Source organism: Humulus lupulus, chromosome 3 (genome assembly GCF_963169125.1).
Source record: "Humulus lupulus chromosome 3, drHumLupu1.1, whole genome shotgun sequence".
Classification (NCBI taxonomy): Eukaryota; Viridiplantae; Streptophyta; class Magnoliopsida; order Rosales; family Cannabaceae; genus Humulus; species Humulus lupulus.
Window position 1 is genome coordinate 199518857 of NC_084795.1, and position 5573 is coordinate 199524429.

Below are 5573 nucleotides of genomic sequence, written 5' to 3' on the forward strand. Positions count from 1 at the left end.
CTCCATCGTTTCAGATCGCGACGGGCGTTTTACCTCAACATTCTGGAATAGAATCCAAACGAGGTTGGGTACTAAACTGAAGTTTAGCACTTCTTTCCACCCGCAAACAGACGGTCAAAGTGAACGAACAATTCAGACATTGGAAGATATGCTAAGAGCCTGCGTGCTCGACTTTCAAGGGTCATGGAATGAGAAGCTTCCACTAATAGAGTTCGCTTACAATAATAGCTATCATGATTCCATCAAGATGGCTCCATATGAGGCGTTGTATGGAAGGAAATGTCGATCACCGATTCATTGGCACGAGACTGGTGAAAGAAAGTTTCTCGGATCGGATGAGGTTGATCAGATTACAGAGGACATCCGATGGATAAGGCAACGCTTGCAAACTTCGGTTGATCGACAACGCAAATATGCTGATAGACGCAGGAGACCCCTGGTGTTTGAGGTTGGCGATAATGTGCTGCTGAAGGTAGCTCCACTACGAGGGGCTATGCAATTCGGGAAGAAAGGAAAGCTTAGCCCAAGGTTCGTTGGACCTTTCGAAATCATAGAGAGGATCGGGGAAGTAGCTTATCGTTTAGCTCTTTCGCCCGCCCTGTCTAAGGTCCATGACGTGTTTCATGTATCCTTATTGAGAAAATACATGTGTGATCCCTCGCATGTAATCAGCTATGAGAAGCTGAGCGTGGATCCTCAACTTGTCTATGAGGAAAAACCGGTTATGATACTAGACCGAAAGGAAAAAGTGTTGAGGAACAAGACGGTGCCATTGGTAAAGGTGCAGTGGTGTAACCATGGCATTGAAGAGGCAACCTGGGAAATAGAAGACAAGATGAGGGAGCTGTATCCTCATTTGTTTTAAGTTTCGAGGACGAAACCTTTATAAATTGTAGGTATTGTAACGTCCTACGTTTTCGGGTACCTTTAAACGACTCGGGTCGATATTTTTCCCCCGGGTTAAGAATATTATTTTAAATAATATTATATTTTGTTTGTAAGTATTCCATGAGTTATTGCTAGCCAAAATATGAATTTTGTGATTTTAAAAGTCAAGATAAGACTTTCGGTCCTGGACCGACACAAAAACCCTGATCGGGTAAAAATCTCGGAAAATAAAACGAAAAATCATGGCAATTATATTTTGGGCATAAAATACATTCATAAAAGTTAAAGTTTGGTCAAAAATAATAAACCTAAAAGAAAATGGAAATTTTAGGGCATTTTGTGTTAAATGCCTAATTTTGCCGAAATGGGGAATTTTATTCCATGAATGGACCTTAGGTTAAATTTTATTATTTGATTAATTAAATTAAATGTGAGAGACATTTAATTTAATTAATTAATGTTAAGTTTGGTGATTAAAACTTAATAAGAGTGAAAAAATGTGTCAAAAGTCAATTTGGACTCTTCTTCTTATAAACCTTTATTAACCTTTATAAAAAAATAAAAAAAAATTAATGGTCACATATATGGAAAATGGTGGTTGGCCATGTGCTATTTTAGAGTGATGTGAACCCAATTTTATAAAATTCAAATCCCATTTAATTAAGAAGTCAAGTGGGCAAGTGGGTAGAAAAGCACTCAAGTGTTTTGTGATATTTTGAAGAGTTGTGTGAGCCATTCTAACCCCCAAATCCGACCACTCTCCCTCCCTCATTCACTCTCATCTGATTTTTGAAGACTCTCTCAAGTGTTCTCTCCATTTTCAACCCCAAGAACACCAAAGAAACTTGGAAGCTAAGTCTTGGCCTAGGAAGGGTTTTCCCTAAGGTAAAGTTTCATTAATCTAGACTTTTGTCAAGTTTTAATCATAGAGATTCAAATAGATAATTACCTATGTTGTTGGAGGAAGTTGGTTAGGGTTTTTGAAAGGTTTTGAAGGAGTCAAAGCTTATAGGAAGGTCCAAACCTTAAGCAAGAACACCAAAGAGGTAAAAAGTTTACTTTTGATGATTTTGTTGTAGGATTTTTAGTTTTAATCATTATTTTGTATATCTAATGCTTAGAGTTTCTTGTTGATGATGTAATAAGGTTATGGTAGTTGTTTAATAATTTTTATGATGCATGTGTATTGATTTTTGAAAATGGGAACCAAAACCCCCAAGGGTTTTGTAGGATACCCTAAAACAAAACATGTTTTGAGCTGTGACTTCCAAGGGGTCAAGCAGCCACTGTATATTGGTTTTGTAAAATTAAATTGTACTGTGATTTTGTTGAGATTGAGTACATAAAATTGAGCTTTTGAAACACAAAAAAATGTTTAGAAATGAGTAAGTTATGCTATTTCAAAGATTAGGTAAAAAACTGTTTTTTTGTATTCTTATTTTCGGAACCAAGTTTGGACAGCCACTGTATAGGGCAAATGAACCCAGTTTTTTCTAAAATTTTGTGGACATATTTCTGGTATAACCTATTAGTCCACTGTAAAATTTAGTAAGAAAATATTGAACGGTTTGAAAGTTATTAACTGTCAAAGTTTGGAAAAAATAAGGACTTGAAAATAAGGTCATTTTTACCTCATTGTTGGAAAATGATTTCACCAATCAAAAATGCTCATTTTGACCTAAGATTTTACAAAGACCTAAATGGCATAACAAAAATGGAATTGGGAAATTTTGGTAACAATTGGGTAAGTAAATTTCAAGTTATGAACTAACGAAGTATGTAGTTAAAAATGTGAAAATTAGGTTTTTCACACTTAGTGTAAAAATGAGATTTTGGAACATAAGGTAAAAAGTAAAATTTTGCTTATTTCAAGATATAAATTGGTAAGTCTTGAAATCATATTTTCACTAAAATTATCCCTTTGAGTTTAAATGAATTATTTTTATTAAAGAGTTTTTATTCTTTTTAAAAAGAAGAGATTTAATTTATTAATAGTTAATAAATTAAAAGAGGGTTTAAAACCCTATATTTTGAGAAAAATAATTAAATAAATTATTTTCCTAGTAAGTAAAATTGATTAATTGCTTTTGGAAAATTAATTAGTCAAGATGAGAAATTTATAACGGTTTTCCTAATTAAGACAAATTAGGCAATTTTCTTAAAACGGTTTTTAGATATTAAAACCTTAAGAAAAATAAAAGGAAAATTTAAAGAGTTTATTTTCTTTAAAAATAATTAAGGAATTTATTTGTATTTTCTGGATATAATACCGGCTAAAATCTTACATATTTTAACCGACTAGTCGAAAGTGCGGGTTAATAGCAATACCTGGAAAGAATAAGATTTTTAGCGGATTGTGGGAAATACCATTGTGATACCCGAGCCTAGGTATCAAGACCTTAGGATAGGTCTCCCCGAGACTTAGGGTTTAGTCTCGAATATTTTGTATAACTTTCCTTAATAGGTTTAAAACCAAATAAGGATTGTAAATCCTTACAAATGACTTTTATTAAAATGACCAAACTGCCCAAAATAATAATAATGAATTATTAGTGCCATAATTAATCTGAGTATACTATATGGATAACTACAGTATTGGCTAAGCGTAACTGGACTGAACGTTGGAGGGTGAAAACTTGCTGAGCGCTAAGGACTCCAAGTAAGTCAACTTATATTGTATGGCTGCAACATGAAATGATTATTGTCTTGTATGTTAGTATAGGGATACATGCATATACATAGGCTGTCATAGAAAGTTGCTTAGAGACGTTAGTCTAGTGAGTGCTGATTTAGAAAATATGAACGGTAGAAGTCCGTCATATCCTAGACGGTTGATCCCCGTCACACTGCTTGATTTTATTTATGTCCGGTTCATTACCGAGACGAGTGGCCATGAGATGAGGATAAGCTGGTTAAACCTAGGGGCGCCAAGATAAATGGGACCTAGGGGCCCTCATGCTTACTTAATCATTGGACGGTTAGAATCCGAGCAAGTGCTCTGATAAGTTATTCCCGGATAGCAGCCGTGAATATTGGCCATTCCATGAGAGTGCCTAGAGATACTAGGGGTTGCCAAGATAGAGTGAGGTTGAACACCCTAGGGGCAGCTGCTCACCAGCACCACTGATTAACATAGAAGTCTCCATAAAATCGTGTAAATTGGATTACACTCTTGAATATGTAGCGATGCCCTAGGTAACACGATAGTTACCCTTGATGAGAATATTTATTGGCTAGATCTTAGTGTGGGGACTCAGTTCTCTTTTACAGATTAGCAATTATGTTGGATGGCGCGTTACGCATGAATTGTTGGAAATTGTCGAGCGTTGGTCTCGAATTATTTGGTGATATAATATATCTGCTTGCTCTGGGATTTTCTGAGTGCAGGGATATAATTGTTGATAAGATATAGTTGTGATATAATATATCTGCTTGTTCTGGGATTTTTCTGAGTGCAGGATTTTTATCTAGTTACGAATTAATTTATCATTGGTTATCAGGCATGACCATAAGTTTTCCAGGACGCTTTAGCGTTCTTGAAATTGATTGTTTAGGGTCCGGATGGGTCCGGAACCCTAATTCTCTACATGCTTTGTTTGAAAGTTGATCTTACTAAGCGTTTTCGCTTACCTAGTTGTTTCATGTTGTAGGTAAGAGCAAGGGCAAGGCAGAGCAGTGAGCGCTGGAGTCTTCCTTGCAAATGTACATGTGGACCGACCTTTTGGGAAGCCTTTTTATTTTTGGAAATGTTGTGTAATTTTCCTAAACTAGGCTCACTCTAATCTTTGTAAAACATGTTTGTAACTAAATGTTAAGTATGGCCATACGACTTTTTAAAAAGTTTTTTTTTCTATGGGTTTTTGAGACATTTTGTTAAATGAAAACATTTATATTTCCGCATTTATCGAGTCTTGAAAATACGGGTCGTTACACCAAGAGGGTTAGCTGGGTGCTCAGGAGGACTTGGGGATCGGGGGCTCGGGATTAGTACTTTCGCAAATTATTTTACAAGTACAAAAAATTAAATTACATAAAATCCTATGCCCCAAATTTGGCTTACAATTTTGTTGATCTAGAAAAAAACAAGAACAATTCTTAAACCTAAAACACCATATAAGTAATGACTCTTAAGAACAAACATTCATCACACATACATCCATCCATTCATCACATATTACAATAACATAAGAATGCATATTATACCCACAAAAAAATTAATGTACCCAGAGATTAATGACTGCTTTGGTACCATTGGTTGGTAATATGTTTACCATGTGCGCAACGTAATGCAAGGGGTGGTGGGCCCGAGAGATTTTATATTTTTTTATGTAAACAATGAAATAGAAAAGATTAGAAATTATACCAATTGATGAACTATCAAGATTCCATGTTATCTTTTCATATTTCAAAGAAACATCCAATCGTAGCGATCTCCATGTACTCAGACTAGGAAGTGTGGGCATGTAGAGTAACGGTGAGATTTTTAGTGATTCACAATATGTGCTCAACACATGAGATCTTAGAATTAGGTCTCAGATTGGTTTTCAGGTTTAGAGAAAAGATACGATATATTTTTCTCTCTCTGTTAAAAATCTGAGTCTAAAACTTAGAAAACTTAATCACTATGTCTCTTTTTAAAATTTTAGAAAACTCATTTCTTTCTAATTAATTTTATAATTAAACTA

The 5573-nt window shown here is 34.8% G+C and overlaps 1 long non-coding RNA gene across 1 annotated transcript; it reads left to right on the plus strand.

Annotated features, from left to right (window-relative positions):
- Window positions 1-1639: 1639 nt before the first annotated feature.
- On the plus strand, window positions 1640-4780 carry LOC133821491 (uncharacterized). Its single transcript, XR_009887621.1, has 3 exons — window positions 1640-1773; window positions 1856-1934; window positions 4539-4780. It is a non-coding gene; the product is annotated as an uncharacterized LOC133821491 (long non-coding RNA).
- The last annotated feature ends 793 nt before the right edge of the window (window positions 4781-5573 follow it).